This window comes from Gracilinanus agilis, chromosome 4 (genome assembly GCF_016433145.1).
Source record: "Gracilinanus agilis isolate LMUSP501 chromosome 4, AgileGrace, whole genome shotgun sequence".
NCBI classification, from domain to species: Eukaryota; Metazoa; Chordata; class Mammalia; order Didelphimorphia; family Didelphidae; genus Gracilinanus; species Gracilinanus agilis.
The window spans coordinates 210,039,551-210,066,144 of NC_058133.1; positions in this window are offsets into that span (position 1 = coordinate 210,039,551).

Below are 26,594 nucleotides of genomic sequence, written 5' to 3' on the forward strand. Positions count from 1 at the left end.
TTATTGTCTCCCAGCATTTTTCAAATCTCCTTTTAATTGCAGAAGAACAGAGAGGTAGGAAGACATATCTTTTGGTGAGATAGCCTGAAGTTAAGCTTAGAGACAGCAAGCAGGTTTTCCAGAGAGCAATCCTACAGAATAGGTTCAATTACAGAATGGAATAAATTATTAAATAATACAGAACAAATTTAACTTCCTTAGATTCAACTATTTTGGAGAGCAATTTGAAATTATGCCCAAAGAGTTATAAAATTATATATGCCCTTTGACCTAGCAATACTCCTGGGTCTTTTCCCCAAGATGATCAGGGAAAATGGAAAGGAACCAATTTGTTCTAAAATATTTATAGCAGCTCTCTTTGTAGTGGCAAATAATTGGAGATTAAGAGGATACCCATAAATTGAGGAATGGCTAAAGAAAATTTTGTATGGACTTATGGGGGCCAGAGGCAAGATGGCAGAGTAGAGAAAGTATTCAAGAGTTCTCTCAATATTTCCCTCCAGATAGCCTATAAAAAAAAACCCCAAACCCTTAAGTTTTGTTTTAGAATCAATATTATATATTGGTTCCAAGGCAGAAGAGCAGGGGGACTAGGTAATAGGGGTTAAATGACTTACCCAGGGTCACACAGGTAGGAAGTACCTGAGGCCATATTTGAACCTAGGACCTCCTGTCTCTATACTTGACTTTCAATCCACAGAGTCACCCAGCTGCCCCTTCCAAATAACTTAAAAATAATACTTCAAATCAACTTTTGGGATGACAGAGCCAACAAATGTTCAGATTGAGACACTCTTTCAGAGCAAGACAACTTATTAGTTTGGAAAGAGAAATCTGTGACAAGGAAGAAGACTGGTCTGGAGTCCATGTGGATGAAATACCAGTGATGGGACTACTTGGTAGCAACAGAAGCAGCAACAGCTTTAGGAGCTCCCAAGCCAGAAACAAAGAACCTGGAAAGAGACTCTGGGGGTCCCCTGTGCTACTACTAAACATAGAACTGGATGCTGTTTGGCAACACCATTGCCTATATCCACTTCTGGGTCATATTTCAAAATCAGGGATAAATACTTTCAGTCAAGAGAGAATGAAGCCCTGATGAACAACTGTTTGTCCATCCCTTGTCAATACTTACTTCTGAGGACCAGGAGGAGCATCATTAGCAAGAGGAAGTAAAAACCCTGAGAGCAGTCCAACTTCCAGTTCTAAGGAACCAGAGACCTGGAGGAGCAAAATTGATTATCAGGGATCCTAAGGGATCACGTCTTCCCTGGGTATAGCACCCATTTAGCCAATAAATAATGCGAAACCATTTCCCTGAGAATAACATGGTTTATTAAGTGGAGTATGCAATTTATTAATAAAAGATGGGTCCATTACCTTTCTCTCTTATGCAGAAAGATGCCCCATAAGCTCTGATCCTCTCTTTTTATAAGAAGAAATATCTTCTTCCTGACTGGCCTGATGGTTTATCCTTTGGACCACCCTGGCAGTCCCAATTAGTAAATATTTTGAAGAGGAAGTGGATTTAGAGATCTCAACTACTCCTCCATTGCTTCATCATTCTTCAGGTGGGTGAATTCTTACAGCTTCATTTAAGTTTAGAGAAACTTGATTGACCTGCCCTGCTTCCAGATGTCTTAGGGTAGGTGTCCTTGTTTCTAGATTTATAGATATAGATGGGCTTTTATTCTTTGAAAGCTTTTAACAAATAAAGGCCAAAAGGTCCCAGACATATTGGATGTCTTGGGGCCTGAGAATAAATTACTTGAGCTTTAGAAAAGTAGACTACTTCTGCCTAACTTTCAAAACTCAGGTTTAAGGAAACGAATGGTTTCATATAGAAATATTACTAATAAATAATATGATTAAAAATAAATAAATAATACCATTCAATATCAGTTTTCCTCATGGATAAGGACCAGAGGACCTTTCCACAGAGCACACTACCTTGAAAGCATTGAAAACTTCCAAATGCCTAGAACTAGCTCTGAAAATAGCAGTGCAAAAAACCCTGATTTTAAAAAAGGGGAAAGGACCTACTTGTACAAAAATATTTATAGCAGTCCTTTTTGTGGTGGCAAAGAATTGGAAATTAAAGGGATGTCCATCAATTGGGGGATGGCTGAACAAATTGTGGTAAATGATGGTAATGGAAGACTACTGTGCTATAAGAAATGATGAACAGGATGATTTTAGAAAGAGCTGGAAAGACCTATGTGAACCGATGCAGAGTGAAATGAGCAGAACCAGGAGAACATTGTACATAGTAACAATAATTCTGTGGAATGATCAACTGTAAAAGACTTAGCTACTTTTAGCAATATAGTGATCTGGGACAATTCTGAGGGATGTGTAAGTAAGACTAGGTAAATGATTTCGAATTGTATCAAATGAGCTGTATATAGTAAAACATGTTCCGTTACTAATCATGTCCAATGAAGTAGATAACACACCCACATAGACCACTACTCTCAAATCTTCTTTAAGCCCTTGTGTAATTTACTTGAATTTCAGATCATGCTCTCTTTATAAGTGTTAATCCCACACCAAATAGGAAATAGAAATAAGATTGGATGTCTCTTTGAGACAACACAATATAAGACATAAATCCTACCACTTAATAGATAACTAATTGCTCTGAAGTTCTTTTTTTTTTAACCCTCATCTTTCTATCTTAGAATCAATATTGTGTATTGGTTCCAAGGCAGAAGAGCAGTAAGGGCTAGTTAATGGGGGTTAAGTGACTTGTCCAGGGTCACACAGCTAGGAAGTATTAGATTTGAACCTAGGACCTCCTGTCTTCTGACATTCTTTAACAAAACAGAAAATATTTATGATTTGGCATCACTAAGAAATAGATTTATATCCTAGTTTCATAAATTCTTACATCACTGTGTAATTATTCCCATATCATTTTGAGATATTTCAAAGACCTAATCTTATCCATGAATATGTAATATAATTCATAATAGGCAGATGGCAAGCCCAAATACTCATCTATTTGGTTTTTTAAGATATAGAAGGGATTATTATTTCAAGTTGAATATCTCATATCTTATACACCTACATATTATTAACTTAGATGTATTCTAGTTCTAGCCTATGAGATAAAGCTTTCATATTGAGTTGAAAGGAAATTACCTTTATTGATTTTATATAATTGATCATAAACCAAGTGATCATATATAATCCTTTTAGATAGGTAACTGCAAAAATGATTTTTAGAAAGTTAGACCTGGTTATTAAACTAATTGTGTGTAAGATATCAATAACAACAAAAGAACATTAACCATATTAGTAGAAAGGATAAAGTTTAGTGTATTAGAATATTTTAGCAACTAACTAGATGAAGAGCTTCTTTTGGAGGAATAAAAACTTCAGGTCTGTGCAGTTATCTGGGGAAGCTGAAACTCATGCAGCAGGAAATAAACTGTGCTCATTTGGGAGGTGGCCTAATGAGCTAATAGGAAAACAACCTCAGCTTGTCCAGGTGTGATGTGATCCTGTGAAGAGTTACACCCACTAAAGGCTCCTCAGAGGCTTGTGACCAAAGACAGGTTCTTCTGACTTATCTCAACTGTTGTGAGGAAGATTAGTTAGTAATTAAGTATTAAGGTTGACCTAGCAGGAAGGCTGGAGCATTCTATGATGGAATGAAGGAGGAGGAAGTAGGTGCCTTGTGCCCTGAGAGAGAGACTCCATTAGTGGGGGGTAAACTGTTGCCAGCCCAGGGAGATCTCAGACCCTGATTCCTGATTTCCTTGGGATCCTGATTGGAGGTGGATTTCCAGCAAGAGAAGACCTACAGAGCAGAACCAAGCAGAGGAGGAGTTTGAGACCTGGTGGACAGCACCTCAAGTTCACTGACTCTACTTGGCATCTTGGACCACCTAGGATTTTGGCATCCTGTGAACCTCTTTGGAAAACCGTGAGAACCCTCAAAGCCACCCCTCTGATCCATAGCTGTGCTGTTCAAGTCTGGCTGGTACCAGGCTTGAATCAGCTTCCCAGAGACTGCACAGCTCCTTGGGCCCTGCCTGCTTAGATCACTAGATTAGAGTAGAATAAGTCTTCCCCTTGCCCTGTGGTTTTACCCTTTAGGTTTCGAGTATAGAAATCCCTTTCCCACCTCTATTTTAGTTAAATATAATTAAAGCCTGTTAAAACCTTTTACCTTGCCTGTTGGATTCAAAGCCTCTGGCCCAGTGGTGACAGTTGATCAACAGCCATTTTGTCAGTTAGCAGCAGCTTAGCTGTTCTGGTCTCCCTGTCCTGGTCCTGTCTCTCCTAAACTCCAATGTGTGTACCCACAATCATTTAGATTTATTATAACATCCCTGGTGTCTCCATTATTTATTATCTTTTCTATACCTCCCAAAGATAGTATGATGGTTGTGGACTAGGAGCTATAAGAGGAATTAAATTTCTTTATAATAATGTATCTTGTCTTGACTCTGTACTAGAATTTACTAATTCTTATCAAATATTACCAAAATATTATAACATGTTTTGACATTCTCTGAACATTTTGTCTTGTTAATCACTTATACTAATTAGCCATCAAAAATCTCCAAAACAAACTGTTGTTTATCCAAATGGGGTCTTCTGCCACAGGCTGGGCATGGTGAGACCTCCAACTCTATTCTATCACAATAAAAATTGGATTCTTTGGCTCTGGATGATGGCCCAGATATCTTCTACTAAACACCTGCCATGATTTTAGAAATTTTGCTATAATAGGAAAAACAGGGACAGAGCTATACTAAGGGGAAAATAGTCTCCTAGACTGTTATCACTTCCAAGTAGGAGTCATATAGGTAACTGGATGTATTGACAGAATGTCACAATCAGGATTAAAATTAGTCAGGTGGTAGGGGGCAGCTAGGTGGCTCAGTGGATTGAGAGCCAGACCTAGAGACAGGGAGGTCCTAGGTTCAAGTCTCGCCTCAGACACTTCCTAGCTGCGTGACTCTGGGCAAGTCACCTCACCCCCATTGCCTAGCCCTACTGCTCTTCTGCCTTAGAAGCAGTTCACAGTATTAATTCTAAGAAGCAGTTCACAGTATTAATTCTAAGAAGGAAGGTAAGGGTTTTTTAAAAAATAAAGTAAAATTAGTCAGGTGGGAAAATTTTCCATTTAAGAGGAAATATCAGGGCCAGATAGATAGCAGAGTGGATACAGTGCCAGGCCTGGGGCTAGGAGGACCTGGGTTCAAATCCAATCTCAGACACTTCCTAGCTATGTGTCTCTGGGCAAGTCACTTAACCTCAATTTCCTAGCTCTTTCCAATCTTTTTCCTTGGAACTAATACTAAGACAGAAAGTAAGGATTTGAGAGAGAGAGAGAGTCATATTGGGGACTAGGGAAACTGAGTCCTAGAAGAGTCCTATCTTAGCCCATGTCAAAAGTCATTTTGATAGATGTTACCTCCTTAGGACTGCTGGCTTCATGGATCGTTGACCACAATATTACACTTTAGAACTTTCATATTAGCATAAAAACCTAATTTTTATATTCTTCCATTGCCTAGCCATTACTATTCCTCTGCCTTGGAACCAATACACAGTATGGATTCTAAGATTGAAGTAAAGGTTTTTAAGGGAGAAAAATTGCTAAAAGAGGCAATTCAGGTCCAGAGCTGGCATCTCTAAACTGGGATTTTTTTTTTACACTTCTCCCATCTCACTGCCACAGGCTTGATCACCCATCAAATCTATTTATTATTTCCTAAGAATCTGTAAATAGATCTACTTATCTATGTGATACAATGTCTATGATTGATAGATAGAGGTACCCTTCTCCTTCTCCTGGGCAGATTAAGAGTTTCCATAAAGGGTGAGGACTACCCCCTGCCTGTATTCAGATTGCTGTTGTGGCCCAATGTGTTTTTCCATGTCATAATCACACTACCATTGGTAAATCATACCTTTGTGTCATTGGGAAGATCTTCCATTTGTGGTCCATCCCCATTCTGTCAGTGGTGGGTTCAGTGAGAAAGGTGGGTTATTTTCATATTCCTTAGTTGGGATAATGGGTAGCTGGGTGGCATACAGTCAGGTCTGGAGTCAAGAAGATTCTTCTTCCTAAATTCAAATCTGACCTCAGAGACTTATGAACTGTGTGGCTCTGAGTAAAGCACTAAATCTTGCTTGCTTCAATCTCTATATTTATAAAATGATGAGGAAGTGGAAAACCCCTCCAGTATTTTTCTTTGCCAAAAAGTCCCCAAATGGGGTCACAAAAACAACTAAAAACAGCTCAACAATAACAACAATTGGGATAATAGCTACTTTTTGTGTAGATCAGATACTTCTAGGTATACTTTCATTTGACAGTTAAAGCTCTTGCCCTGCTTCAGGAGTTTTAGAATCACTAAGTACTCACTGGTCCTCTGACAAATTCTTACAGCAACTGTTACTCAAGTTGCCTGTGACATAGCTATTACAATGTTATTTCCTGCTGCCAAGGCCATTGTCCAAACCTTGGAGACCCATATGTTTGGAGGTTTAATCACTTTTTGGACCTGCTCACAGGCCTGTTGGCATTTCCATTCCTAAGAAAAGAGCTCTAACTGCCAAGTCATTGAACCCAAAAGTTTAATAAAAGGTCACAGGAAGAAATGTGCTATTACTAGTAAGCAAAGAGTCCTATCAATTAATTACTGAGTCTCTCTTTGTTTCCCTAGGGGAGATTATGACAGTTTATCCTTTACTGGCTAAGGTATATCTTGCCGAGCTCCATACCATTGGGTCCCTAGGAACATAACTTGCTCGGCAGATCCCTAGATTTTATCTGGGTTAGTAACACTGTCATCCCCTTTCAAAGTTTTAGGAGGGCAATTTTGCTTGCTGCATCTCCAAGGCAATGTCATCTAATGTAATTAGGCTATAATCCCAGGAGACAAGGGGATCTTGGATACCATTCACCAAACCCATTGATAACCTGTTGAACAACTAACTGTTTAGGAATCCCTGGGATAGGACAGCAAAGGTATACTACTTCCTCTGCCAAGTGAAAGCAGATTGGTACTGGTCCTTGGCTCTGAGAGACACTGAAAAGAATATTGTTCTCTTTGAGTTGGTGGCCATCCTCTGACTAATGGTGATCATGTGGAAGATGTCAGGGGCACCCAAGGCTTTGGGTCATTCAGTTCCCTATAGTCAATAGTATAAAGCCAGCTGCATTTTACTTCCTTGACTGGCCACATAGGACTGTTTATAATGGGAGATGGTAGTTAGTAGGATCCCTGCTTGCTCTCATTCTTGTATTAGGACAATGATGTTCCCCTGTCCCCTTGGTATTATTCTCTAACTTGAATGATTCATTCAGAATGGGGGAATACTTAAGTTGGGAAACTAGGAACCCTTTCAGTAACCACACTGGAATCAGGCCATTCCTGGAATGGGATTGGGATGGTCAAATGTGAAGGTAAATCAATCCTTATGATACATTCATCAGTAGAAAAGACTATGCCAGTCCAGTGTATTAAGCCAAAAGCCACAGTAAGACTGACTACAGTTTGAGTACCTCAGATGGGGGTTCATCTACAAATCTATGGAGTAGAATCCTCTGACCTCTCTTAGAACTCCTGTCCCTGGTGCTCTTGTGTCAAGAAATTCCATCATGAAGAAAATCACTACTCTAGGCCACTGAATTTTAACAGGGGTGTAGGGGGTAATGATCTCAAGGGAATGAAGACCCTGGAGAAACCCCCCACCCACCCACATCCCTCATCTAAAGTCTTGGAAAGGTTTCAAGTCTTAACTTGGAAGGTTCTAGGGAAGACGCTAAGGGGATGACTGGATCTGGGCTCATGTCCAACACTAGGACAGTAGTGGTGCTCTCAGCTCACTTCCCAATTTGATTACCAGACAATTTGCTTTGCCTACTCAACATCTTGGGGATTAATGTCCCAGGGGTTATAAATTTATTCTCTTGCTCTTTACTTAGTTCTTGGCAGGCCATCCTATGTCCCTATGAGTCACAGAAAGTTTGGAATTCCATCTCTGTCTTCTAGAAGAACCCTTTGATCTGATGGCCCATCTTACTGGACTTGAAGGACGGGCAAAGCCTGATTTGATTGGGTTTTCCCCTTCTTTTATTGGGCAGGATGTTTTCTGAATATTTTTCTTCTTCCTCTCACCATTTTTTGAGGGTCATGTCCTGCCCACCTCCCTCACTGGATCCTGGTTGAGAGGACAGAGTAGCATAAGGGCCAGCACTTTGTTTCCCAATTTTAATGCGGGCAGGCCACAGGGTTTTTTTTGTTTTGTTTTGTTTTACTTTTAGCTAACATGTATTTATTTTATTTTTTAAAACTCTCACCTTCCATCTTAGAATCAATTTGATTCTAAGACAGAAGAACAGTAAGGGCTAGGCAATGGGGGTTAAGTGACTTGCCCAGGCTCACAGAGGTAAGAAGTATCTGAAGCCAGATTTGAACCCTTATCTCTCTGGGCCTGACTCTCAATATTCTCAGCCACCACTCAGCTAACTTTTGTAGAGAGCTTTAAGGTTTGAAAAATGCTTTACAAATATTCATTTGATCTTCACAACAACCCTGGGAGATAGATGTTATAATTATCCCCACTTTACAGAGTTCTGCCTCAGGAAATTGAAGCAGAGAGGAGTTTAGTGACTTTGAAGGCAGAGACTGTCTTTTACCTCTTTTTAGATGCCCAGCACTTAGCATAGTGCTTGGCATATAGTAGGCAATTTAAAAATGTTTATTGATTGATTATCTGGGGTCTCACAGCTAATAAGTGTCTCTAAGGCTAGATATGAATTTGGGTCTTCCTGACTCCAGAGTTAGCACTCCATCCACTGGCCTAACAGCCTCTGTCCATTAATATCAGCTTCAGTAGTAAAAGTATGTGGCAAACATTTCACAGATACAAAAGGGACTGTTCTGTCCTAGAGAATTATAGCTGGGTATCCCTATCTCATAGAACCTTGTCCTAGAGTCCTGGGCATTAAGTATGTGTTGGATGGATACTCTACCTAGGGAAACAGGGTACAGTGCTGACAGTGGCATTAGGTTGACCTGCAGATTCCCCAACTGTGACTCTAGATTTCTTGTCTCCAGTTAGGGAGGCGTTGCTTTAGGGTCAGTTCCAAAATCCTCCTGTCTGTCCAACCCCTTAGCTCTAGAAGGTTCTGTGAAGTCCGTACTTCAAGTTTAGACAGAGCCCACCTCACAAGAAACCATGAGAGGCTCAACCCTGAGCCTCAGACTGTGTTTATTTGATGCCCAAGAATCCTCCCCTTTCCCAGATGGTATTTGGTTTAAGAATTATTGAAAGTCAAATTTCCCCTTTCTAGTTGTCTCAGGTAGGTAGGTATATTTGCTTTCCCCTAACCAGGATGCTCCTCATCCCATTTTCTGCAGTTTATCCCAGAGGTAACATAAGCAAGTAACATATACTTTCAAAGCTTAGAACAGAGGACGACTAGAAGAGGACCATTCGCACTTTCCAGGGGCTGAGGAGCCACAATAGCTTGGTCCCCTGAACTGCCTGCCCAGTGTCATTGTGGAAATGTGAAGAAGCTTTGCTCAGGGGATAATCCATTCTTTGGATTTACCCATCTTTGCCATTCTATTCACTCTTGGGCCCCATCCCTGGAATAAAACCTGACCTTGTTCCTGCTGTCTCTGCATGCTTCTGCTTCTATTGCCAGACTGCTGAGAAGTGGACCTAGTAAGAGAGAGAACTTTGAGAAGTTCCCAGGAGGTGAGTCTTTTTTGCCCAGGTTCCTTCTGATGTCCACTCATCTCTCTTCCTGGAATTGGGAGAGCAGGCAGGGCTTGCAGGTCCAGGCTCTTTCCTTCCTGGGACTGTCTCTTTGACTCAACCAGACTCTGCTTCTCTCTTCACCTCCTCCAAACCCCAGTGTCTGAGGCCTAAGTAGCAAACCCTCCCTTGTGCCTGCCTCCTGCTCCATTTTGGATGCATTTATCTTCCCTCTATTGGGCCCCACTCTCCCTGGAGATGCCAGTATCAGCTTGGTAGTGGACCTGGAACCCCTCTTCCTGGGTAGTTCTTTCCCTGATCCTTCCCTGGCCTTTCCTGGGGCACACAGGATTCTCTCCCCAAATCCAATTAGAGCAGATATCCTTAGAAGATACGGAGACTAAGGCAAGGAGAAGGGTCTCAGGGAGCCTAGAGTCTAGTCAAGAGACAGTGAAGGATCCAGTACACTGGAGTCCCCAACCTGCAATGGCAAGATAGGAATCCTGCCATCCCTTCTCTGTGATTTCAATCCCTTTTGGCCTGAGGGGGGACATTGAGCAGGACTACAGATTTAACTGTAGGTCCCTATGGTTATTGGATTGACCTGTTCTCAATCTTTCCTCTTAGAGCAGAGAGGATGAAGAAAACAAGGAGGAATGGAGAGAAGATTCTGTACTCAGAGTCTCAGGTTGTGGCTGAGATCAGAGAAGCTATATTTAGGACCTAAGAGTCCATGGAATTATTTCTGGATACTATCTATCCCTGATCTTGGTGGGGAAAGGCATTCAGGATGAGAACTCTATTGTCTCCTTGATGGAGATCCTATAGGCTGCTCCACTCCCTTGCCATGCCCCTTTCCTTTTGCTTCCCTATCTCCTTATGTTTATTTGGGGAAAAGGAGGAGAGGAAAGAAGAGGATTCAGAAAGTTTGGCCAATCTGGGGAGGGAGACATCTCAATTCTAACACTAGATTTGTCACTAATATGTTGTATGACTGACCAAATGACTTCATCTCTGAGGACTTCAATTTCCTCTTTCACAAAATGAAAGTTCTGGGGGAAACTAAGTGGCTTAGTGGACAGCATCAGGCCTGGAGATTGGAGGTCCTGGGTTCAAATCTGTCCTTAGACACTTCCTAGCTATGTGACCCTGGGCAAGTCACTTAACCTTATCACTCCTCTGCCATGGAACCAATATTTAGTATTAATTCTAAGACAGAAGGTAAGAGCTTAAAAAACAATGAGGTAGTTGGGCTAGGTGAAAGTTGAGATTTATTACAGCTCTAATATTAATTAGTAGGAGTCCTAGAAACATATATCACTGCCCCTTGAGGGAGAGGTAGAAAATATAGAGAAGCGAAAGTGGGATTAGGGCTAAGAACCCTTTTAATGAAATCGTTTTCCATCTCAAAGGGCAGCTATGAAGCATAGTCCATAGAGAGGCAGGCCTGGAGTCATCAAGACTCATCTTCATGAGTTCAAATCTGGCCTCAGACACTTATTAAGTGTGGGACCCTGGATAAATCACTTATCCTTGTTTATCTCAGTTTCCTCAGCTGTAAAATGAGCTGGAGAAGGAAATGGCAAAACCCTGTAGTACCTTGGCAAGAAAACCCCAAATGGGGTCTCAAAGAGTCAGACATAACAACAATAAAAGAATAAAAAATACATAAAAATAAACTTTGCCCTCTCAAGTAGAGAGCCCAAAGTTTGAAGGAAGTGAAATTGCCTATGTGGACATTAACGACAACAACAGAATTTGAACCCTCTGCATTTAGGTGGCTGTTCTTGAGTTTTGGTCCTGGTCTCATGTTTTGTTTTCCCACCCTCATATTTCTCCATCATTATGCAGGATTCCTGTGTCTTCTATCTTGGAGTACCCTGGTTTTCTCCCTAAGGATCGTTATTCTGGGAATGGCACAACAAACATTTAAGGCATCCACCTTGCCATCCATGGAGCCCTCACCAACTCCAAATTTTGAGGGTAATTTTGGACACTCTTCTTTGTGGAAATAAGGAGGGTACTGGGCTTCTGGGACCATGCGAAGGACAACTAGTGTGAATCCATGTAGGTAAGCATATATGTAAATGGCTTATTACAAATGTGAGCACATATGACTAAATGTGAAGAATATATAAAGTCTGTGTAGAAATAATAGTGGCGTGTGATGTGAGTATACCCTATGCCCATGCTCCTATTTGGACTTCTTCAGCTCCAATGCGATTGACAGTCCAAATCTAGAGATGGGATGTCCTGGGTTCAAATTTGACCTTAGACACTTCCTAGCTGTATGACCCTGTGCAAGTCACTTAACCCCCATTGCCTAGCCTTTATCACTTTTCTGCCTTGGAAGCAATATATAGCATTGATTCTAAGGTGAGAGGTTTAAAAGGTTTAAACATAAAGGTTTAAAAAAAAAGAAAAGAAAATAGCATTCTAAACATGGAGGATAGTCAAAGGAGTCAGGGGGTGGGTTATCTTGTTCTAGGTATAGCACAGAGGCCAGTGTCACTGGCAAAAGGGTAGGCAGGGGGAAAGCAGTATGTGGGTGGTTGTAAGATATAAAAAGACTGGAAAAGGGAGGGAGAGGAGTATTTTTTGAAGGGCTCAGATGCCAAATAAAGGATTTTATACTTGAGCCTGAAGTTAATAGGGAGCCAGTGGGGTCTCTGAGTCAGACCAACACTTAAAGAAAATTACTTTGACAGCTGAGTGGAGCATGGACTGGAATGGGGAGAGATTTGTGGCAGGCAAAGCCACCAGAAGGCGATTGGAAATATAGTCCAAATATGAGATAATGGAGGGTCTGCACCAGCAGGGTGGTAACAGTATCAGTGGAGAGAAGAGAGCATATAAGAGAGATATTACCAAGAAAAATTGACAGGTCTTAGCAATAGCTTGGATATAGGAAGAGAGTGTGAAATAGAGACTGAAGAGTTGAGGATGTGACCCAGGGATGGAGCCTGGGTGACTTAGAGGGCTAGTGATAGGGAGGAGGCAGCAAGGTGGCTGAAATGGGTAGAGAGCCAGGTCTGGAGATGGGTTCAAAACATAATAAAACATTTGAGATGTTTTCGATCCATAGGGTGGAATGATAACACTTTAATCAAATAATTACATAGAGATTATTTATGTTAAAGATATTTATCTCCCAAAATATTTAGGTGAATTAGTTTCACAGTTCTTGAAAGGAACCTTAATGATTCCCCTGACTGGATCACTACAGGCATTGTGTCATAATTAAATATAATTAAACTAATTTTCACTACAGGTATTACAAAAGTTGTGGTGGAACCATAGAGATACACATATATTCACTCAAATACAGAAAATACCAGTTGTGGCTTTTTAATTAATTTTTTTCCACAATTATTTATTTATTTATTTTTAAGTATTTTTAGATATTTTAGATATTTTTATTATTTATTTATTTCCCATGGTTACATGATTCATGTTCTCTCCCTCTCCTTTTCCCTCCCTCTTCCTGGAGCTAACAAGCAATTTCACTGGTTTATACATGTCTTATTACTCAAAACCCATTTCCATAGTATTCATATTTGTAATAGAGTAATCTTTTAAAACTAAAACCCAAAATCATATACCCATAGAACCACGTGATCAATCATATGTTTTTCTTCTGTGTTTCTATTCCCACAGGTCTTTCTCTTGATATGGATAGCATTCTTTCTCATAAGTCTCTCAGAATTATTCTTGATCACTGCATTGCTATTAGTAAAGTCTATTACATTTGATCTTCCCACAATGTTTCAGTTTCTGTGTATAATGTTCTCCTGGTTCTCCTCTTTTTGCTCAGCATTAGTTCATGGAGGTCTTTCCAGTTGGTATAGAAATCAAGCAGTTCATCATTCCTTAGAGCACAATAGTATTCTATCACCATCATATGCCACAATCTGTTCAGTCGTTCCTTAATTGAGAGACACTCCCTCATTTTCCAATATTTTGCTGTGGCTTTTTTATTAAAAGATAGCTATCAAATTCAGAGCATAATATATCTAGACCAGTGATTCCCAAAGTGGGCACCACCACCCCCTGGTGGGTGCTGCAGTGATCCAGGGGAGTGGTGATGGCCACAGGTGCATTTGGGGGTGGTGAATAACTGTAAGGGGGGCGGTGATAGTATGTGACAGGGGGCACTAAGTAATATTTTTTCTGGAAAGGAGGCGGTAGGCCAAAAAAGTTTGGGAACCACTGATCTAGACTATAAAAAGGATTCATCTCCCCGCAAAATGATAAGAGAATGCTTGCTATCACAGTAGACACAGTTCCCTTTCCATAGGACACTCTAGCAAAAGAACTATTTATAAATCTAAAAATACAGTATTCTCTTTGATTGCATATTATAAATACAAAAAATATGAAAAGTTGATTTAGCAAATATATAAAAGAGTGCCGGAGGCTATCAAACCCACCCTGTCTGACATGGTCACGGGGGGTGGGGTGGGGGGGACATCGCGGAAGTGCATGGCAGCCTCAGGAAGGATGGAAACCTTTCACTCAGATACCCCTGTGTGACTCTTCTCTTACTAACACTCCTTATTTTTGGAATTATTGTGATCAATATCCCTACTCAGCCCCAGGGAAAATCAGAAGAACAGTAAAGACTGTTTCTAGAACCCTCATAGGCCCCCTACAGGCTCTTAGGAAATTCCCACCTTTACATGTAGTAATATAGAAATTCCCCTAGAAGTCACTTCACAACAAACCAGCAAATAGTGAGTTAATGTTAAAGATTTAAAAACCCTAACTTAGATCTCTCACTCCCATACACAGGTGCTTGCAAAAATAGGCCAGAAACAGTCTCCAAATTTCCCCCCTCCCTGATACCTGATTCAGTACGGTACATACATTAACATAAAAGAACAATGGATGATAAATGGAGAAATTATCTCCCATGAAAAGGCCTGTACATTCCCACCAGTGTAGCCCAAGAGATACGTTAAACACACTTTGAAAAATATTGAAAGTTCCTGGAGAATGAAAAGTTGTAACAAAGTTAATGTATGACTTAATACATTGTCTCTAAGAAAAGATGTATGATGAGAATTGATGAGAATGGATTTCCTTGCCAACATTATGTGTGATCTCAAGGTATATAAAAATAAAGCTTACTCAAGGCAGAGCAGAGCAGTATTCATGATGCCTGCCTGGCTGAAGTTCAGACTGTCTCTCATTTGTCTTAACATGCCCATGCCATCCTACCTCTTCAAGACCTTGGACCTATGGGAGTTATACTCCCACAAAAGAGAAACTGTTCTGTTGGGAGCTATTAAGAGAAATTAGAATCTCAAGTAGATATTTTTATCTGGACCCCATCAAAAGATCAATACAAACTGGCAGAGCCGTGTATTGGCTTTTCTACCTGTCAGGTTCGAGACGGAATGGGCTATCTAAGATAAAAATCTGAGATTCCTCTTTTTATTCCTTTCATAATTCTCACCTTCCTTTAAACTGCATTATAGTCTAATTGAAAAAGCTTTGGGCTCTCAGCAATCCAGCAGGAGGGAGGCTAACACTGTTCCCCTTTGACTGAGAATGCAGCTGCCTAGTACGACCAAGGTTGAACCCTTGACAGGGCATTTTGCCCAGAATTAAAGTAAAATAATGAGGCTCAAAAAAAATTGTTTAATACCATCAAGGTTGAGAACTTCAGGGGCTTTCCGACCTAACGAGATGTCCCAGGCTCCACTTAAAGATAACACACATAGTTGATAGTTTAGCATAGGTTTTTTATCAAAACCTGGAGGCTTCTAAGGCTTTTGTTTTGACTATAGTAAAAATACTGCTCTCTGTAACTGTGGGAAACTTTCTTGGGCTTTTGGGGGAAGAGGATCTTTAATTTTCTTTATAATAAATTGGTGACTCCAGTATCCCTCGGAGTATTATGAGCTAACAAGCCATGCTTCCAATCTGTTTCGTTCTTTACATCTGACGACCACCCTAGGCCACTCAGATAAGTCTCTGGTCATAGAACAGGATCTCTATACTGTTCAAAAAGAGAGATTAGTGAAAGACTATAGGAAACACATGGATCAAAGCTGAAAACTCAACTGGTTAATATGGCTTTGAAGTTGAATTTGATAGCTCCCAGAGAAAACCTTTGCTTTGAAATGTCCAAACTTTGTTTCAGAAATAGCATATTCTAGGTAGTTTTGCGAGCGTAAGCCTGAGCCCTCACTATGCCTGTTACATAGGTATATAAAACTGATTGCTATGTGATGGTTCTACTTCACAACTAGGCGTAGTCAGAAAAGGATTTATAAAATCAGAGCCCTAGCACCAAGGATCAAACAAGACCAAGGCAGAGTATTGATCTGGGAGACAGAAAACCTGAATTTTAGTTTGAGTTCAGTCACTAAATTGCCATTTGACTTTGGAGACAAGTCTTTTCCTCTCATGTGTAACCCAAGGCAAATAAGTCACTTAACCCCAAATCCTTTACTACTCTTCTGCTTTGGAACTGATACCTACCATGAATTCCAAGACAGAAGGTAAGGGTTAAAAAAAATAGTGAAGAATTTTCACTAATATTCTCATTACTCAGAGTACAATTTCCTCTTAAAAATCTGTTCAAGTTGCATTTATCATCTGTATTTTTCTCTTGGTTAAGCATATTTTGCTTTTTGCCAGTTCTTATAAGCCTTTCTAGATTTCTCAGAAGCCTTCTCATCACACACAATAATATTCAATTACATTCTGATACCTTGGTTTCTTCAGACATTCCCAAAGAGTACCTACCCATTTTGTTTCTAGCTCTTTGCTATCACAAAAAAAAAAAAAAAAACCAATACTGCGCAAAATATTTTGGTATATATTAATCTTTTGTCATAGGAGTCAACAATGTGAGGAGTTTCATCACCTTTCTTGCATAATTTCAAATTGAAGTCTAGAATGATTGGACCACTGAATTATCCTGCCAATAGTACATCAGTGTGCCTGTTTTCTTCTTAGGACCCCTTGAACATTGACTGTTCCCATCTTTGCTAATTTATTTGATATAATCTATTTTACAGAAGTTCTCTCAAATGCTTTTAAAAGTAGGCAGGAATAAATACGAAATAAATACAAATTATTGGCCTAGATAAAACCTTCTGAAGACTTCTATTTTTGCATATATTTGCATATAAGGAAAGCATTAGGTTAGACTTCTTCTGTAAGAGTCTATAGGTGGTTTCTCTATGCTTCTGTCCTCCTTTGTTCCTTCCTGTCTGCAAAGAATTCCAGCCAATTTCCATCAGTGGTTTATTCACTTTTTGGACAATCCCTGTACATTTTCCTGTCCAGATTAGGTGTGCTTAGCAACCTAGAATGCTTAAGGTCCAGTCTGCTTTTTAACAGCTCTGGATCCAGAGAGTTCAAAGCAGAATTAGGATAATAAAGTAGGGAAATCACAAATATTCTTGTAAAGACAGGAGAAAAATACTCTTGAATTACCCTTTATCCTGGATGATTCCCATCACAATTGTCTTAATTCATATAATGATCTGACTATAAATGCAAATGATCTTGGGTAGGGTTGGGGAATTGGGACAAAGTCCTAGAAACTAAGCATTAAATGGGATGGGTCCCAGTTGGGTTAGCTGTGAATGAGGAGGTTTTGTGCCACCATGCTGATGCCCCAGGAATCCTTAATTTTCTTTTTCTCTGGTCTTATCCTTTTGAGGTTTGTTCTTCATTCTCAGCTGAGAGCATCTATCATCTCTATGTGAAGTTGAATCATGCTTATACCATCCTGGACTGGACCCTCAGCCACTCCACCATCAGGTGCCATGTGGGTATCATCTCCTCCCCTGGCTCTCTGAAAACATGTATCTAAAGGTAGAAAATGGATTAAGGCAGAAAAATGCTGAGGACAGGAGAGAAAACGGCCATAAGAAGGGGAAAAAAGTATTAGGGGCTAAGGAGAAAAGAATTAGAGGCAAGGAAGAATAATAATTAGGGGCAGAGGAGAGCAATTAGAGAGACCAAAGAAACCGGCACAGTGGGAATAACATCAGGGCATAGGTGTCTAGAACTGATCCTACCCACTGCCTCTTGAGTATGTCAGCACTTAAAACATCCTAGATAGATAAATGTCAACCATATTCTATTATTTTCTCCCAGTGGAAAATTAGCCACTTAACTCCACTTTTAAAAATTGACATTTTTGTTTCTAATATCAATCAATCAAACAATAAGCATTAATAACTTATAATGTACCAAACACTGTGCTCTATGTTGGGGATACAAAGAGTGCCCCCCCCAGATTATAAATTACTTTCCCTGTCAAAGAACCATCCCTTCTAATAAAAAAAAATATTTTTAAGGGAAAAGGACATCTAAATGGTTCAGTAAATAGAGCGTTAGGCCTGAAAACAAGAGGTTCTGGGTTCAAGATCTGACTTCAAACACTTTTTAGCTATGTGACCCTGGGCAAATCATTTAACTACAATTGACGAGAAAGAGAGAGAGAGAGAGAGAGAGAGAGAGAGAGAGAGAGAGAGCAAGAGAAAGGTGGCGAGTGTTTTGAGAAAAAATAGTTCTGTAAAATGAGGCATTACATTAACCAATTCGCCTTAATATGCTACACCTATAATATCCCACCTCTACAAAGGCAAGGAGAGTTGTTTTTTCTTCTTCGAGATCTAGTTTGATCATTATAATTTCATAACATTCAGTTTCTATTTGTGTTGTTATCAATGTTATTTTCTTCTACATTGTAATGACTGTTTATAGTGTTTTTCTAGTTCTGCTCACTTTGCATTGAAGTGGGTAAATAAACACAATTACACACACAGCGGTTCTTTTGGGGAGAAAGGGATGAAGGAAGAATGAAGGTTGTAGATGTATTACAATCTTAACCAAATACAAAAGGGCTGTGACAATGAGAGTGAATGACAGTTGGGATCCAACTGCCATTTAGATTAAAATATCCAGGGATACCTTACTTCTACAGGGAAAAACACAATAGGAATAAAAAACACTTGAAAAATAGTTAATTTAAGATTAAAAGAGGTGGGAGAGGTCACACTACTCTAAAACACTAAAGGTTTTAGGGTTAAAGGTTAAAGATATGGGAAATCCCTACACTACACTATGCAGGCCACCAAGACACAAGGGACTAATGGGATCTCCCATAGATGGTCTGATGGTCTTGATCAGTAGCTCAAAATGTTTCAGTCCAAGTATATTCCAAGAGCACAGGTTCCAGCCAAATTAATCCCAAAGGGTAAAACCAAAGAACTTTAATCAGTTTGGGATATCCACCTACCCAAGTCTGATCCTCCAGTTCAACTTGAATTTCCCCACAGGCAGGTGTTTCTTCTAGGAGGCAAATCCACTCTCTGCTGGGCTCTTCACTGGAGACAGTTTTCAGCATCCAACTGCTCTCTCAGCCATAACAGAATCTATCAGGAAATCACTTTCTTCCTTGCCATAATTCCATCCTTGGACTCTTCAGGTCTTATCTGATAGCCTGACAGCCTGGGTGCTAATTTCACTAAATATCTATACTATTCCTCATAACAACATCAGTTCATACAAGTTTTCTCATACTTCTTGCCAGCCCTCTTCTTAGATATCTTCCAATTAGCACCTATGTGGTATAGTGGACACAGGGCATTGTGTCTGAACTCAGGAAAACTTGAATTTAAAGATGGTTTCAGATGCTAGTTGTGTGACTCTGGGGAAGTGCATTAATCTCTGTCTTCCCCAATTTCCTTAAGATTAAAATAGGAATAATAAGAGTATTTATCGTCTGGGATAGTATGAGATTCAAATGAGATAATAATTGTAAAGCACTTATCACAATGTCTGGCACATAGTAAGGAGGGACTGTTTCATAATTATCACCATTTCCCTAAAGCCTGACATATAACAGGCATTTAATAATTTCCTGCAGGGGTACCTTAGATGACTCAGTGGATTGAGAGCCAAGCCTGAAGATGGGAAGTTTTGGGTTCAAATCTGGCCTCAGACACTTCCTAGCTGTGGGATCCTGGGCAAGTCACTTAGCCCCAATCACCTTGCCCTTCTTGCTCTTCTGTCTTGGAACCAATACTTTGTATTGATTCTAAGACTGAAGGTAAGGGTTAAAAAAAAATAATAGGGGGCAGCTGGGTGGCTCAGTGGATTGAGAGCCAGGCCCAGAGACAGGAGATCCTGGGTTCAAATCTGGTCTCAGAAACTTCCTAGCAGGGTAACTTTGGGCAAATCACAACTCCCATTGCCTAGCTTACCATTCTTCTGCCTTGGAACCAACACACAGTTTTGATTCTAAGACAGAAGGAAGAGTTAAAAAAAATAATAACAGTAATAATAATAATTTCCAGTTGAATGAATACATCTCTAGCATCAGGGATTCCACTATTGGTCCCTTTATTAACTTAGTAGGAGTTAATTATCTTTGAGTTAGGTCTAACCCAAGATTCTCCTATTGTAAATGATGGGAAATTCTTTTTATTTGAGCTCTGATGTGATGCAGATCAAATAGTCAGCATTTCCTTTCTAATAATAACCCCTTATATACTAAAAGACAATTCTGAAGGTGTTGTTTGCCCATGCTACACCCTGCTATATCTCCATGCCTCAAATCGTCTAATTCACTTTTCCTTGGGGCTAAACCGACCCAACAACTTTTTTTTTAATTTTATTTTTCCTCAATTACATGTAAAAACAGTTTCCAACATTTTTCAAAGAACATTGATTCTTGAATTCTCTCCCTCCTTTCTTCCCTCCCAACCCCCTGCCTCCCTTGAGATGGTAAGCAATCTCACATAGATTTTACATGAGGCACAACTTTCAGTCTCAGCTTCAATTTGCACAGGCATCTCTCAGTTGCCCATTCTGTGCAAGATGCTATTTTCTGTTCCTTTGATGGCTTCAGGGATTCCCTTTAATCTCTTTGGTGGAAACACATTTTCAGTTTCTCCAAGGGAGCTAAGAAAGGTCATAAAATAGGGAAATTAGACTGGTTCATTTAGTGGGTATAAAAGATGACCTGTCTTTGTCTTAGACTCCTCTAAAGGTCAAGGAGGCCCAGAGGTGACCTATCCTGTTTGGCTTTGTAGAAGAAGGGAACGGAACAATAGAAGACTAAGGTTCTAGATATTTACCCTGCTTAGTGGCCTAGTAGTTATGGGATGTGCTTCCTGTATTTGGGTCAAGTAGTGCCATCCTATCAGTGACCTCTTATAAATCTCTCCTAGAACCTTCACTGGGGTGTTAAAGGAAATATCTCTTGAGTTCTCTAAGAGTGTTAGGCTTATAGCCCTGATCCCCATGTTCCTGTCCTGGATTTGTTACTTAATCCCTGTCCTACTAGTTTTGTGACCCTGGACAAGTCATGGGCAGTGACACCTAGCATCAGTGATCCTTTAGTTTAAAGCTTGTAAGTATAATGATGGTAGTGGGGCAGGGAGAGGGAGGGGAGGGAACTAGGTGACTGAAAGAAAGCCCAAGTGGCTAGTGAGCTGTCCTATAGGACATATGAAAGGCTTAGCTTGGAGGAGTCTGGACTAGCTGCAAGGTAGAGAGTATGGCTAGTTTGGCTACATAGTCATAGGCCAAGATGTGGGACAGCTAGTTGGCACAATGGATAGAGTGCTGGGCCTGGAATCAGGTAGACACATCTTCCTGAGTTCAAATCTGGTCTCAGATACTAGCTATGTGACCCTGGAAAAAGTCACTAAACCCTGTTTGCCTCAATTTCCTCATCAGTAAAATGAGCAGGAGAAGGATTTGGCAAACCATTCCAATATCTTTGCCAAGAAAATGCCAAATTGAGTAATAAAGAGTCAGACATGACTGAAAAACAGTTGAAATTCTTCAGCTTAAATAATTTTAAAATAAGCCATAGAACACAGCAAGTATTCAGATGGGGGTTGGGAAACTGGTGCTAAAATTTGGAGAAAAAACTCAGGAATTCAGCCTCAAGTTTAGAGAAATTCTCTCAGTCTTGGAAAGGGGGAATATCACTCTCTGGAGTGATCTTCTGTTGTGTAAGAGTTAAATTAAAGTTGAATATTTATTTTTTATAAAGTTTATTTTCTGACAAAATAGAACCATGTGACTAAGTTTTCTACCTGCTCAAAATGTCCGCTCCACCAAAGCTGCCAATAGGAAGGGGAAAAAAGGCTAGACACGGAACTCCACCCAATTTATATCCTGTCTATATCAGCACGTAACGACAGGAAGTGAGTGGGGTTCTGGGGATCGTAGTTTTTGCTGGGGATCGTAGTTTTGCTGGGAATCATAGTTTTTAGGGTAACATTCTAATTTCACAGTTGTATCTTTGATCTCAGAAGTTATCTACAAGAGCAAGACTCTTATGGCAGTGGGGAAAGGATTGGGGCAGCCCTTTCATTCTAAAAGGAAGATGGGCGTGGAGTATAGTTGTGGCAGTATTAGTATTGAGGCAGCAAGGTGTTGTAACAGAGCAATAGCCTTGGAGGTGGGGGAAAGCATGAATTTGAATCCTGCCTCAGATCCTTACTAGTAGGGTGACTCTGGACATTATTGTTTTTTCATTGGCAAAATAGAGACAATAATAGCAACCTATCTCACAGGATTATTGTAGGAGTCAAGTGAGATAACATTTGCAAAGCATTTTATAAATCTTAAAGTATTATATACATGTTGACAGTTACTATTAGACTCATTGTGTAAGTGCATCAGCAGCCCAATAAGAGGCCTGGAGAAGTAGAAGCAGGTTAATTAAATCACTAAATAAATAATGGACAGTCAGAAAAGGTCTCAGTTGGATGGCCCCAGCTAATGATTAAAACTAACTCAAGATTTGAACAATAATTCCTGGTTTTTGATTTGACCTCTGGATAATAGAAAAGAGATGGAATAGGTGGATTACCAGAAAATCCTTGATTCCATATCTGTTTATTTCATAGTCATATCTAGTTCCCTTTGTTTCTTCAGGGAATAGGCACAAAAAGATGTGATTGTCTGTGAGGTTCTGAAGGTTTCAAGAGATTTAGATGAACAAAGTACCTGAAGAAGAGATCCATGTCTACCAGGGATCTGTATGGGGAATGGGATCCTGTGATAATGAGATTAAACCTACCCTGTCCATCTTTAGATTTAATCACCAAAGATGAAAACATCACCACTTAATTCATAAGTGGGGAAGTCTGTAACCCACGTGTGCAAGAGTGAGTGAGGAATCAGAATTGACTGATTGTCCCCTGGGTAGTCCTAAGCAAATTATCTGTTGTGATTGGACATGTAAACTAAGAGGAAGGCACAGGAAGTGACAAAAAAAGAAGCGCTTTTAAAAGGGAGTGACAACTTCCTGTGGGTGGGTTCTTGTTCATTTTCTTGGAGTTGGAACTCAAGTTGGAGACACTGCTTGCTGGACCTGAGACCTGGGTGAGACTGTTCTTAAATCTTTACCTTAGAACAGTGATTCCCAAAGTGGGCACCACTGCCCCCTGGTGGGTGCTGCAGTGATGGGTGGGGGGTGGGGTGATGGTCACAGGTGCATTTGGGGGCAGTGAATAACTGCAAGGGGGCGGTGACAGTATGTGACTTTTTTTTTATAAGTAATTTTTTTTCTGGAAAGGGGGCGGTAGGCCAAAAAAGTTTGGGAACCACTACCTTAGAACTACATGTGGTGAGTGAAGAAAGCTGACTACCTTAGCCTCCCTGGAGGTACCAGCTTCCCAGAGGCTCTCTTGATTAGGAAAAGCCCTTGTGGCTAAACTTCTTGTTAACTGACTTTTTTTGTTTTTAAACCCTTACCTTCCATCTTGGAGGCAATACTGTGTATTGGCTCCAAGGCAGAAGAGTGGTAAGGGTAGGCAATGGGGGTCAAGTGACTTGCCCAGAGTCACACAGCTGGGAAGTGTCTGAGGCCAGATTTGAACCTAGGACCTCCCAACTCTAGGCCTGGCTCTCAGTCCACTGAGCTATCCAGCTGCCCCTTGTTAATTGACTTTTAGGCTCTCCAGATGGGTCCTCTGGGATTGAGTATATAGTCTAGTTCAGGGGTCGGCAACCTTTTTGGCCATGAGAGCCATAAACGCCACATTTTTTAAAATGTAATTTCATGAGAGCTGTACAGTGTTCACAGTGTGTGCTCCTGTAACAGTGCATGCTCCTGTAAAGCGCCTGGAAAAAAATAGACTTTATGGCTCATGCAGAAAGAGCCATATCCGGCCCTTAAAAGAGCCAGATATGGCTTGAGAGACATACTTTGCCGACCCCTGGTCTAGTTCTTTAAACTAGATCTCTTACTCTACCCTCTTCTCTTATTTCCACTCTCTCTTATATTTTGTAAATAAATTACTAAAATCATTTTAGAATTGAGATTATTTCATTTCTTGGTGACCACACCTTTAAATATTAATATATCCTACTAAAACCCCCCTTTCCCTTTTTACAAAATTGGATGCGGGTCTTCAGGGGGTGGGAAGTCTCTGAAAGGTTTGCAAAAGTTTTCTGAAGATTGCTAGGGAATCAGTGACTACCATCTTTTTTAAATTATCATGCAAAATACATTTCCATATTGGTCATCGTTGTAAGAACAAATGCCTACATAACCAAAACCCCCAAATAAAACCATAAATACACTGATGTTAAAAATTACTCTGACACTTCTTTCTCTGGAAGTGGAGAGCATTCCCTGTTGTCAACATGAAATCTGGACACCTCAATTTTACCTCTGCCCTTTGAGAAACCACAGTACTAGGCACACCTGTTTTGGGTTGAACTATAGACCTTAAACTGTTTGGGGTCCCTAATGTGGGTGGGATTGGTGGACATAGTCAAAAATGTTGAGTGCCTTTATTTGTTTTACAAGCTTCTCCCATTGTATTAAAGTCTTCTCAGGAAGCCCAGCTCTTAGTTTGACCCTTTTCTTTGTAATTGTTATAGTTGACCACTTCCTTATACCCCTGAGGCTGGCTGCAACCTCTTTGCAGCCTGTTTGCAGTTTGTCTATGCATGCTTGCTGATCGCTAATTTCTGCCCCTCTTAGGAGCTGGCATCTAACCAGTTGCCTTCTCCCAGGTATACATCCCCAGAATCCCCAGGGTGTAGGCCCTGTGTAGATCTTGGCACTGGGCTCTGTGTGGTGGCCAAATATTGGACCTATCCCTATCCTGATTAAAGACTTGGTTTTTCTGACTATCTAATAGTTCTGTATTTTTTCCAAGTTAGTATTCCATTGCCAACATGTACCACAATTTATTCAGCCATTCTCCTATTGATGGACAACCTCTCAGTTTCAAATTCTTTGCTGCAACAAAAAGAGCGACTATACATATTTTTGTACAAATCTTTCCTCTTTTTTAATGATCTCTTTGGGATATAGACCCAGTAGTGGTATCACAGGATCAATGAGTATGCACAGTTTTATAGCCCTTTGGGCATAGTTCCAAATTGTCCTCCATAATGGTTGGATCAATTCACAGGACCTCCATCTTTAATGGAAGAACATGAAATCCCTGAGCTTCATTTTCTTCACCTATTGAATGGATGTATATTTCCAGTACCTATCTTTCTGGTTTATTGTGAGGTTCAAGTGAGATAATGGAATTACTTTGCAAATCTTAAAAACAAACAATAAAAATCTTGATACTTTGATACTGGATAGCTTCCCCTCATTCCCTTGGCTCCTGATAATTGAGCATTAAGCAGAGTCCAGTTAAAATCTTGCTCAGAAATTCACTAGCTTTATCTCCAGAGCTTAACACAGGATCTGTTGGTCAATAAAGTTATTGATTAATTGTGTGACCTTGGTTAAATTGCTTTATTCTGTTTCTTCATTTGTAAAAGGAAGTTAACTAGCATATTTGTTACTTGTCTCCCAGGATTGTTAAGAAGAAAGCATTTTAGGGGGCAGCTGGGTATCTCTTTGAGAGCCAGGCCTAAAGATGGGATGTCCTACATTCAAATCTGGCCTCAGACACTTCCTAGCTGTGTGACCCTGGGCAAGTCACTCAACCCCCCATTGCCTAGTCCTTACCCTCTTTTGTTTTTGAACCAATACATAATATTGGTTCAGTAAGGGTTTTTTAAATAAAATAAAAATTAAAAAAAGAGGAAAGCATTTTGTAAACCAGATGCTATAGAAATGGCAGTTATTTTTATTATCTGAAACCAAAAAGCCCCAGCGTTACACTAAACGGGGACAGATGGGGTGCTATGGATAGAGCCCCTAGAGTTTAGTGCTAGTTCTGCCACAGTGACAAAATATATGTGACTTTGAATTCCACTTAAGCATGCCATACCTCAATTTTCTCATCTGTAAAAAAGGTACCTTTAAGTACTCTTCCCGCTCTGAGAAACCATATACTTCAAAGAGACAGGGCATGCACACTTCCCCACTTTGGGAAGTAGTAATGTGCGATTGAACCTGAAGTGGGGAGGATGGAGAGGAGGGGAGGGACAGGGGGAAGAGTAAAGTCAAGTCTACCCAGTCCTACATAATTGCGGAGGAAAAAGTGGTAAGGAAAGTCATCCCAGCCCTTCTATGACTAATTACCCAGCTATGGTACTAAGTATCCTTTTAAGGATTGGCTGGAACTAAGCTCAATCTGATCTTCAGAACGAATCATAGAAAGAGAAGGCGGGGAAAGTCTTTACCTTGGGCCCAATTTCCCTTGGAGGCAGCGAAGTTATTCTTCCCCCATATTCTTACCTCCTGATGATTGGCGCAAATGAACATTAAGGCTGTCCTATGTAACATCAGATTCCTGTCTTCTCCCGGAAGCTGGGGTGGGGGGTGGGGCCGTGCAAGACGGAAGGTGGAGCTCTAGGACGGGGCACCACCCAGAAGGGGGTGGGGCCATGATGGTTACCCGTAGTGTCCGCTACGGGAGGGGCGGGGCCTGGGTGTTGACGAGAGA